The sequence below is a fragment of the Antechinus flavipes genome, chromosome 3 (genome assembly GCF_016432865.1).
Source record: "Antechinus flavipes isolate AdamAnt ecotype Samford, QLD, Australia chromosome 3, AdamAnt_v2, whole genome shotgun sequence".
Classification (NCBI taxonomy): domain Eukaryota; kingdom Metazoa; phylum Chordata; class Mammalia; order Dasyuromorphia; family Dasyuridae; genus Antechinus; species Antechinus flavipes.
In genome coordinates, this window is record NC_067400.1 from 10,830,770 (window position 1) to 10,843,074 (window position 12,305).

Consider the following 12,305-nt stretch of genomic DNA (forward strand, 5'->3'; position numbering starts at 1 on the left):
CTAAGTTTTGCTAGGGGCCTAAAAATCCATTTTTTAAAAAGAAATATCTAGTACTAAATGAAAAATAGAATCATTTGTTGTTATGATTGGAATCTTCAGGAAACAAAAGAATCTTCTCTGTGTTTGTCTTTTCTTTACTATAATGAGGTTTCTAACTACTGAAGGAAAAAAAAAGTAGGAAATAGAGAATGATGGATGTGGACCTTAGTGGGCGACAGTTAGTGACCTCTCACATCTTACAGAAGAATGAACTGAAGTCTAGGAAAGTTAAACGATACATCCTGATAAATGAAAAAGTGCAATACTTGTAATATCTCTCACAATTGAACTATACCAGATCCATCTACACTGGCAGCTGGGCCATCAGACTGTGGCTGATACTTTTATTTCCCTTCGTGTTCTAGGATTAACTATAGGCGTTAGAGGTTGTCATCTGATGTGGTCTCAATGATTATCAACCAATCAAACTTAAGTAATTATTAAATGGTGATGTTCACTAAGCAGACATAGCAAGGACAGTGATTGCTGTCCTTCTGCCTTCCCCATCCCCTAAAAAAAGAGTATACTCTTTCCTTTAGGGGGTTTATGTGGCAAAAGAGTAAATTCATCATTTTCTTCCTTCTTGGTCCTCACAAAAATACCCTTAGTTGTAACTCTCACTTAGGCTGTTAGAGGCAGTGCCTTCAGCAGACCCTGAAGGTGCTTTTCCTGGGTGCTTACAGTTTTATCTCAGCCCCTAAATGCAGACCAGTATCCAATGTCACTTGTTTGGGCAGAAAGAGAAAGGTAATGGGGATAAAGATCTTCTAACTTTCAAGTCCATAAAGTAAGTGTGTGTGTGTGTGTGTGTGTGTGTGTGTGTGCACAAGTGAATACTTGTGCATGAGATGGAGGGTACCACTGCCTCTGGGCTGACTCCCACTTGCTTCCCTCGTGAAGAGATGCTTCTCTCCTGCTCCCTCAAGAAGCTTGGAAGCTTCTAAGGACTTGTCCCACTAATAAATAACAGAGTCAGGGTTTGGTTCTCTACTTAATATCTCAAACCCCTCATTTATATTATTTGATTGCAAGTTACACATTCGGATAAAAGGTGAAAGCATAGTTACTGTAAATGGAAAGAATGAAATGTTACTTTTGATTGAAATAGTGATATTTTCCGAATTCAATTTCCTTTGATATTTTAATTGTTCTCATTGATATAGGCCCTTCTTCCACTGATGCAGATCATAATCCAGCTATATCTTCTCATTTTCTTTAGTTTTTAGCTATTTTCTTCCACAAATCTTTCTGATTGTGGGTGCTCTTCTCCAAAATCAATTACTTTCAGAGTCAGCTAGAGAATACAGGGGATAGAGTACCAGCCCTGGAGTCAGGAGAATCTAAGTTCAAATCCAGTCTCAGACAGTTAAGACTTGCAAGATGTGTGATCCCAGACAAGTCACTTAACTCGATTGTCTTTCAAAAAACAACAACAAAAGTAAAATTAATCACTTTCTTTGTTTCATGGAGCTTGTTCTCAAAAGTCTCAATATACTAATGATTAACTTTGTTCAAATATACGTGATATGATATCCAATTCCCCTAAACACACTCAAGGAAAGAAATGCATAGCAGAGAATGTATTTTTCCCCACAAAAAAAAATTATTGACAGAAAGTACTCACAATTGTTCTCCTTACAAAAGAAATAGGATGGAGATTACTAACAGGGGAAGACCTTGAAATTTGGATGAAATCTTTCCATATTCAGTCAATTGCCAAGTTTCGTCCATTCTACCTCCAATCTTTCAGTCTCATCATTGTCCCTCCACTCACATGACCATGAACTCATGAACTTTCCATTCCCCCCAAAACTCAGCCCCGATTCCCTTGCTTTCTGCCTTCTTCTCCTCTGCAACCTATCTTTCATATAACTGTCAAAATAATCTTGCTAAAGAACAGACTGTTCTGGGTCCCCTTGACTCTTACCAGTTCCTGGAAGCTTTGATTCAACATGAGAACAAGATAATCTACTTGAAACTTCTTTAGCTATTAACAAAAAAAAATTACTTAGCCATTGCAAGATAGTCAATAAGGATATGCAGTGAGTTGATACAGTTGAGCAAAGTTGTCTGGTCTAAGTTGTTCATTGGTTTCCAATGCATCCTGATAGAGCTGTCCTGTATCAAGAACAACTGAAGATTTTAGTCCTCCCACTTAAGTGAAGTCTCAAGGATGGTTCAAATCGCGTTTAAGGAAAAGCTGATCTACCTTGCATAGAGGACGAGGGTTAGATACTTCTATTTCCCCTAGGAGTAAGGATTTAAGGTATCCAGAGGATCTTCCATTACATAAAAACTGACCTCAAGTCCATTATTGTCACTCTTGACTTCTGACATTCAAAAAAAAAAAAAAAAAGCCCGATATTGGCAGTACAGAGAGAGAAAAAGAAAAGACAAACAGAGGAGAAAAAAAATCAGTCCTAAACCAAACACACAGAAGGAATCTGGAACAGTACCAGGTCTAAGCAGTATAAATCTGGGTCTAAATCTTGGGCATGCACAGTCAGGTCCATGTGATGGATTGATGCTAAATCTTTGTAGTTTCCTGTGATCTTGCACTATAAACACTTGGCCATAAGCAAGAGAAATTTAATCATTGAAACTGATCCTCCTCACGAGTCAAGGAAATCTCCATTGTATGACCATATCCTTAGTGTTGCCTGGGTCATGAGGCAAAATCTCCGTTTCCCTCTTCTTCCCTTGTTCTCCTCCCTCCTCCTCTTTCTTCTTTCTCCTCCTTCCTTCTCCTCCTCTTCCTCCTTCTCCTCTTCTGCCCTTTCTCCTCCTCTCTCCTCCTTCTTCCCTGTTCCTCTTCTTCCCTGCTCCTCTTCCTCCTCTCTCCTCCTTCTTCCCTGTTCCTCTTCTTCCCTGCTCCTCTTCCTCCTCCTCCTTTCCTGCTCCTCTTTCTCCTTCCTCCTCCTCTTCCTTCCCCTCCTTCTTTCTCCTTTCCCCTCCTTTCCCTCATTTTCCTACTCCCCCTTCTCCCTCTCCCCCTCCTTCCCCTCCCTTTTTATACCTCCCCTCTCACTCTCCTTCCGGGGGACTTCTTTTGTCCATCTGGATCTGTTTGGGGCACTTTTGGGTTGTTGCCAAGAAGCAAGCCCCTTCCAAGTAGTTAAATCCTTTTCAGTGGTTCTCAAACTGTTGTTTTCAATATCTTTATCCTATTAAAAATTATTGAGGATCTCGCCAAAGCGTTTTTGTTTTTGGGTTATATTTATAGATATTTACCATATTGAAAATAAAAACTATTTTTGAATTTGTAGACCCTCTAAAAGAGTTTCAGAGATCTCTAGGATTCTCTAGACCATATTTTGAGAGCCACTGCTTTAAGCTTTCCCTAGAGTGAAGGTTATGGTCACTAGGTATAGTGGGCAACAATAAGGAGGGGGAAGCAGTAAGCCATGTGTCTGCTCTTGTGCCACAAGGCTTCCACTGCTCTGGGAGCCGACCCACTGTCACTGGGCTCACATCTCTGCCTGATGGCCACTGCTGCCCCTTGGCCACTGCTGCTAAGGTCTAAAGTTCTGCCAACTGCCACCCTCCCAAGGTCAAGAGTGCCACCTTGTGCCAGAGCAGAACATTTGCTGTTATTAGAGCCAGGAATCTTCTGCCTCATGCCCGGGCAGAACATTGCTGAGTATGGTTGTGAGGGTGGGGAGGACAAGCCTAGCCCATGCTGGCAGGCTGACACTGTGCTCTTGCAGAAGTTTGTGGAGGCTCTGAGTGGATGCTCTCCTGTATTCCTACCACAGCTCTCTGCCTGACTATTGTGGGAAAAAGGCACAAAGTAAAAAAAAAACCTGAGAAAGTGAGCCTCTTTCAGACTTCCACATGTGCTCTACTTCTCTTTTGTAAGAAGTTTCTGGGATTTTGCTTGAGGGAGTCAAATTCTTTTTTGCAAATCAGCAAACTCAGTGAGATCTCATGTTGTCTTCACACTTTGTTAAGTGATCTAAGGGTGACTGTAAAGAAGTCTTGTGCTTTAGAAAATATTAGAGGAAGCTATTTTATGTTATCATATATTCATTAAGGGGACCTATAGAGGGCCAGAAAAAAGGTGTGAGGTATCACCTTCCTTTGCTGCTCTCACCTCCCTGAGAAGTCAGAGAGTGTAATGGGCTGAAGCTCGAGTTGATGAACTGAGGTCCCAAGCACATGAGGCTAAATAATAATTGGACCATACTCTATTATTAATATATGCTTGGAGAAAGAATGGCCCCCGCTCACTCTTTGTGCAAGTTTATATTAATAGAATATGGTCCCATGCCTATCGCTATCCCCCTTCACCTCCACAAAGAATAAAGATCGAAGATTTTCCCTTAACCTGAATTCCTGACTCCTGCTGATTTTAAAATATGCGGTCATCACAAGAGTGGGTGTGATCACTTCTTTTTTGGTGTTTTCACCTCCCTTCCTGAGAAGTCAGGGAAGGCGTGACCACCTGTGTTTTAAAACAAAAGAAAGCGGGTGATGTAGAGTTCCAGCCCTCTACAGGGATCCTTGATGCTTCAAGCAAAAATAGGAATATTGGTTAGCAGCATGGAATAGTGGGGAGAACATTGGACTTGAGATTTGACAACTTTGGGCCAAATTCAAGCCCTGTTCTTACTTCATTCCTGAGCCTCTTTAACTCCCACAGATCTTTGTTTCCTTATCTATAAAATCAAGGGGATGAACTCAATCAAGGATGTCAAACATGCTATCACCTTCCACAACATTGCAGAATGAAGCCTAAACCAGATTAAAATATAACTGGCAAATATGTAATTTCAACAACAACAAAATCAACAGAAGTCAGTTGAACACAATATTAATTATTGACATTATTTATAAAGTATTAATACAAAGCATTTCTTTAATTATTTTATTGATTCCATTTAATTAAATTAATCATTAATCATTGATATTAATATGTAGTTTTCTAAGTCAATATGCAACCAGCAAGGATCCTTAGGCATAATTCCACTTCTATCTGAGTTTAATATTATTGGATTAATCCCTAAGGACCATTCTAAGCCCTGCGATCCTATGTTGTTCTTTTAACACGAATGAGGATTTTGTAGAGTTGTGAAAGTAAGCTTATAGGTTGGTAGGTCAATATCTTCTTGGATACTGTTTTTTATAATAATAATTTCTGCTTCTTACAATCTGGCTTTCTTTAAGATTCAGTTCATGTCCCCATTTGCAAGAAGTCCTTCCTGGTTATTCCTCCATCCCTTCAAATGCTAGCGCCATCCTCTCCAAGGTCTCTCTTGCTACCATTTGTCTACATTACATATTACTAATCTTATTGTAGGTGGAAAGTGGAATACAGATGATTAGGAAATGAGATGAGAAAAGCATCTTTCCCCCAGATGTCCTTCGGCTCTTACTATGTTGAGTAATGGAAATATAAGGTTGGTGGGGATTTTCATCCCCAGGTGTTAGTCCCGTGTTCCTAAGAGGAATATAATTATCACTGACCTTGTAACAGTGTTATCACAAAAACCCTTTAATGTTGTCTTTGCTCCTCTAGTCACAACTAGAGTGATAAATGACATTTAAGTAGTGCTTTAAAATTTGTAGAGAATTCTGTATACATCATGTCATCTGTATATCACAACAGAATGGAGAGCTGATAATGTATCTATAGCCACTGTAAATGCTTCTAGAACTATGGTGGCCCAGGTTCTACAGCCCTGAAAAATTGCTTTACAATAGGAAAACATGGTTTAAATTAATTCAACCAATGCTTACCTACTATACAACAGGTACTATGCTAGCCCTGGAAGATGCAAAAATAAAGAACAAAACAGCCACCACTCTTCAAAGAGCTGACATTCAACTATGGAAATCCAACCATCAACATAGTTGAAAAAGATAGTGATTCGAAGAGGGAGCAAGCACTAACACTTGGGAGGATAAGGGAATTTTTTCTAGAGGAGACAGTTATTAAGCTGAATCTTTTAAAAAAAATAATACTTTATTTTTTTCCAATTATTGGAATTTCCAATTCCAATTTTTCCAATTTTTCCAAAAAAAATTAAATATATATATTTTTAATTTTGAATTCCAATTTCTTTCTCTCTCTCATATCCCCTCTTCCTGAGATATAAACAATGTGCACATTTATAAACAACCATGCAAAACATATTTCCATATGAGTCACCTAAAAAAAAACATGGAAAGATATTGAAAAATAGTATGATTTGATCTGCAGTCAGTTTATATCAATTAGTTTCTCTGGAGGTAGATGCTTTTTTCAGGAGTCCTTCAAATTTTGCTTAGATCACTGCATCACCAGAATAGCTAGATCATTCATTCGTTGTTGATTATTGTACAATATCACTATTAAATATTGTACAATGTCCTGGTTCTTTTCACTTCCCTTTGCGTCAGTTCATGTATATCTTTCAAGATTTTTCTGAAATCATCCTGCTTGTCATTTCTTATAGTTTATATGTTCTCAATAATATTCCATTATAATCACATGCTACCATGGGTTCAGCCATTCCTAATTGAAGGCTATCTCATCAATTTCCAATTCTTTGCCACTACAAAAAAGAACTACTCTAAATATTTTTGTACACATTGGTCCTCCCCCCTCTTTTTAAAAAAGTCTCCTTGTGATACAGCCTTATAGTAGTATTGCTGGGTCAGAATTTGTATAATTTTATAGCCCTTTGGGCATAATTCCAAATTGCTCTTCAGAATGGTTGGCTCAATTCACAACTCCACCAAATGCATGAGTGTCTCAATTTTTCCATATTCCATCCGATATTTATTATTTTTCTTTTCTAAAATATTAGTCAATCTTATATAAAGATGTAAAATGGTGCCACAGAGTTGTTTTAGTTATTTAACTTTTTTCCACATGACTTTCAATGGTTAGAGAAATTAATTCTTTGTCTGAAAGCTGCCCGTTCATATCATTTGACTATTTATCCATTGGGGAATGACTTGTGTTCCTATAACGTGATTCAGTTTTCTACATATATGATAAATGAAGCCTTTATCAGGAACAGTTGTTGTGAGAAAATTTTTTTTTACCTCAGTTTTCTTCTTTCCTTCTAATTTTGCCTGCCTTTGTTTTATTTGTGAATCTTGACAAAATAACCTTCAAGAACACCAGCCCTGAAGTCAGGAGAACTGAATTCAAATCTGGCCTCAGACACTTAATACTTCCTGGCTGTGTGATCCTGGGCAAGTCACTTAACCCCAATTGCCTCAGCAAAAAAGCCAAAAAAAAAAAAAAAAGGAGAAAAAAATAACCTTTAAAACTTATAATCATTGCAGGAAACAAAATATTAAGCTCCAAGAATTGGAAGGCAGAATGTGTGATGTTGCAGGGACTTCCCCAAGGGATAAATTCTAGATTCAGGAAGACTTGGATTAAAATCCTATCTCATCTTTTTGTACAGCAAAATAACTGTTTGGACATGTATACATAGATTGATTTAACTTATACGTTAACATATTTAACATGTATTGGTCAACCTGCCATCTGGGGGAGAGGATGGGGGGAAAGGAGGGAAAAAGTTGGAACAAAAGATCTTACAATTGTCAATGCTGAAAAATTACCCATGCACAGATCTTGTAAATAAAAAGCTATAAATAAATAAAAATAAAATCCTATCTCAGATACTGGCTGTATAACCCTGGACAATCACTAAACTTCCGTGTTTTAGTTTCCTCATCTGAAAATGAGGAGGTTGCCCTCAGTGGAACAACATCAATTTCCAGAGTAAATTCCTCTGGAAAATTCAGTCATATTGAAGACCTGCTCAGACCTGCCTGATTACATATCAGTTACAAGGTATGGCAAGAGATAACAACCATGGCTTCTGAAGAGGGTTAATATTTAATAGGATTATGTAACAACTTCATGGGAAGTAAATACTAAAGCTTAAAGGAGAAACACTTTCCTTCTTTGCTGGGCTTCTTATATTTTGTGACCTACATGGTGATAGGGAGAGAATCACTGACTGTTAGCTTCTCTGGCTGTCAGTTTCAGAGCCCCACAGGTTTAGGGAAATGGAGGTTTTGAGTTGGGAAGAAGTTTAGGATTCATTTATTGTAACCCTTCATTTATAGATGAGGAGATTAAAAAAATGAGTTAAATAGCTTCCCCAAGGTGACACAATTGTAATTGATGAAGCTGAGATTCAAATCCAGGTTTTGGGGGGCAAGATTGTGTAATAGAAAGAACACTAGTTTGAAGTTCACTTCCCAGCTCTGCTCTTCAAGTGCTGTGTGACTTTGGGCAAGTCCCTATCCAATCTGGTTCTCAATTAATTTATTTATTAGGTAAAAAGGTTAAATGAGATGATCTCCAAGGGATTTGGATAAGAATCATGGCACAGAGGACTCCCTCCCATTTGGGTGTTTCCTGACATTTTCCTGATGAGGAAACTGAGGCAAGGTTAAATGACTTGCCCAAAGTCACATAGCTAGTTAGTGTTTGAAGCCAGAACTCAGGAAGAAGAGTCTTCCTGACTCTAAATCTAAATCTATGAAACATGTCATATCCCTAAAATCCAGTGGATCCCTCTCCCTTCCAGGATAAAACATAAAATCCTCTGACTATGAAAGCCTCCATAACCTGAATCCTTTCTGCTTTTCACTCTTCTTATGCCTTATCACCTACCATATACTCTGTACCCTGGTACAGAGTTGCCCTTCATTCTCAGGACACTTCCTCATCAATTCTGTCTCTTGACTGCCTTCAAGATCCAGCTAAAATCTCATCATCTATAAAAAGACTTTCTTGCATCTTCCCCATATTGGGGTCCCAATCATCTCCACTTTATCCTGTCTGTATCTCATTTGAACTTTTTTTTTTTTTTGCATGTTGTCTCCAACATTAGACTGTGAGATCCTTAAGAGTAAGGACTTGTTTGTGTTCATTTGCATTCCCAAGACTGAGTAGACAGTAGGTTTTTAATGAATGCTTGCTGATATCTGGCTCTAAATCCGATAATTCCCACTTCAAATCCAGTGCTTTTCACCTGTTCTCCTCCCCATCCCTCCACTCTTGATACATATACTCCACCTTGAGGAGTGGTAGATCCCATTTTCCCAGCCTTTTTAGAAACCATGTAAAACCATATGCTGAGCCACCGGTTCTAAAAATGGGGTTTGGGGACACTTGAGAATCCTTAAAACATTTTGGGGGGCCTGTGAGGTTAAAATTAATTCTTTAAAATCGTATTAGGATGTTTTAAATTCTATTTAATAATTACCAATAATTATTATATATAAGGCTCTTTGGGGGATCCAAATGTAAAGGAGTTCCAAGACCAAAATTTTGAGAATCACTCTACTGAGCCACTGAATGGCAATTGTTAATTGGTTAATTGGAAGATGGTTAATCTGTCTTGAAGCAACAATTAGACTTTCCTTCCTCAGGCTCATATATGGTATGGGAGTTTAGTAATCTGGGTTTCTGGTAGAAATTTTGACTAACGTCACCAGATTCATCAGTTCACTGGTGCCTTAAACTTTTTCTCCCAAGTTGATTTGCCTGGCAAACAGGGAATATGTCAGTGGTAATGATGTCACCACCAGGGGATGGAGTCTGACCTATGTGTGCTGGAAGAGGAGGGAATGAAGATGTGTGACGCTGGGGTAGTTATTTCACCTTTTGAAGTTGTATGACATGGGATATACTGGCACAGGATCACCCAACATGGCATGCCCTCGTTGGAGAAGATGCTGTGCTCTATGAGTAAAGCAGAATTGAACCAGCTCAGAAGAAACTCGAGATGTGAAAAGTTAGAGAAGCACCCCAAATGTTCATAAGGATTATTTGTGTCCGACCTGTGACAGAGCATTTTGAGCTTGGATTGCTCTGATCAGCCACAGTCAGACCCATTAACTTGACTCTAGCTTAATGATGTCATTTTGTTCCTCTTTGAGAACAAAGGACAACAACCAACCAAGCATTTCAATTCGGAATAATAATAGCACCTTTCTTCCAGAGACGTTGTGAGAATAAAGTGAGATAATAATAATCAGGCACAGTCGGAACTATATAAATGTTAGTTATTATTATTAAATGACATAAGATTTGTAAAGCACTTAGCACAGTGCTTGGTACCTAGTCACCATCTAAGAAATACTTGTTTCCTTCCTGCAAAAGTATTTTTAGATAAGCAGATGACTGCAGAGAGGAGTAGGGGACAGAATCTTCAGGAGTTGCCTATTAGTCAAAAACCAGCAGATAGCTGGTCAGATTGTACTATTACAGCCTCAGATTTAGAGCTGGAGTCTGAAAACAGATCGTCTGTACTGACCTAGAGCACCCTTACTATTTCTGTCCTTGAGAATGAGAGGGTCATGGACTTAAAGTGAATAAGCCAAGAAAGAACAAAAAACAGCTCTGAGTATTCCTAGACAAGTAGGATAATTTAGAAGACTTCTCTAATTTTCCATATGTATGTATAAACATATGTGTACATATATATGTGCACATTGTACTTATTGTGAACCTGTGATTCTATCTCCTGATCCATATCTGTCCTTCCATTTCTGGTTAAATCCATTGAGAAATCTACCAGGGGAGTTTATTCTTCCTTTTCTCTCACTCTCTCCTGAGTTCTCTACAATGTGACTTCTGGCCTTATCATCCAACTGAAACTTTTCTCTCCAAGGTCACCAGCAATAACTTAATGGCTAAATACAATGGCTTTTTTTCAAATCTAATGCTTCTTGATCATTTCCCCTTGGCTGTCAACCACATCTGAAATGCCCCCTTCACCACTTCCTGCCTTCCTTGAAGTCCCAGCTGAAGTCCCATCTTCTCAAAGCCTTTTCCAATCCATAATTCAGTGCTGTCCCTCTATTATCTCCAATTTCATACCAAGTGAGTTGCAAGTTGTTTCTTTTGTTAGACTGAGCTTCTTGAGAGAATGGATGCTTTATTTTATTTATTTTTTTTTTTTTTGCCTTTCTATTCTCAGTACTTAGCATGGTGTTTGATACAGGGTTGGTGCTCAATAAATGCTTGATTGATTTATTGACTCCTTCCTTCCTGTACTGTCTGAACTTAGTCTTTCTTCTCACCACTTCATCCCATAAAAATTAAAATTAGAAGGGCTTCAGAAATCATGTAATCTAATCTCTTCATTCAATTAGAAAGGAAACTGACATCCAGGTAAAGGAAGTTAAAGTCAACTCCATGATAACAAGAGCTCCCACCCACAAAGCACATAGGTGCTTGCCCATGTTTTTCCCCATTAAGAATGCATACTCCTTGAAGCCAGGACTGATACTTATCTGTTGGAATCCTTACAAACTGCTAACTAATTAGAGTTGATCTGATCTTTTTTTTTTTTTTTTTTTTTTTTGCTGGTTTACATTTAGTCTCCTTGGTTCTTTTTCTTTGCTTTTTCTTTTTTTTTTTTAAATTTTATTTTATTTAATAATAACTTTGTATTGACAGAATCCATGCCAGGATAATTTTTTTTACAACATTATCCCTTGCACTCGCTTATGTTTCGTTTTTTTTCCCCTCCCTCCCTCCACCCCCCCCCAAGATGGCAAGCAGTCCTATATATGTTAAATATGTTGCAGTATATCCTAGATACAATACATATTTTTTTTTCAATATGAACTTTATTTTTTTTTCTTTTTTTTAAATTTTTTTATTTAATAATTACATTATATTTACACTCATTTCTGTTCCGATTTTTTTTTCCCCTCCCTCCCTCCACCCCCTCCCCTAGATGGCAAGCAGTCCTTTATATGTTGGATATGTTGCAGTATATCCGAACAGTTCTCCTGTTGCACAGGGAGAATTGGATTCAGAAGGTAAAAATAACTCGGAAAGAAAATCAAAAATGCAAATAGTTCACATTTATTTCCCAGTGTTCCTTCTTTGGGTGTAGCTGTTTCTGTCCATCATTTATCCATTGAAACTCAGTTAGGTCTCTTTGTCATAGAAATCCACTTCCATCAGAATACATCCTCATACAATATCGTTGTCGAAGTGTATAATGATATCCTGGTTCTGCTCATCTCACTTAGCATCAGTCCGTGTAGGTCTCTCCAAGCCTCTCTGTATTCATCCTGCTGGTCATTCCTTACAGAGCAATAATATTCCATAACATTCATATACCACAATTTACCCAGCCATTCTCCAATTGATGGGCATCCATTTAATTTCCAGTTTCTAGCCACTATAAACAGGGCTGCTACAAACATTTTGGCACAGGTCCCTTTCCCTTCTTTAGTATCTCTTTGGGGTATAAGCCCAATAGAAACACTGCTGGATCAAAGGGTAT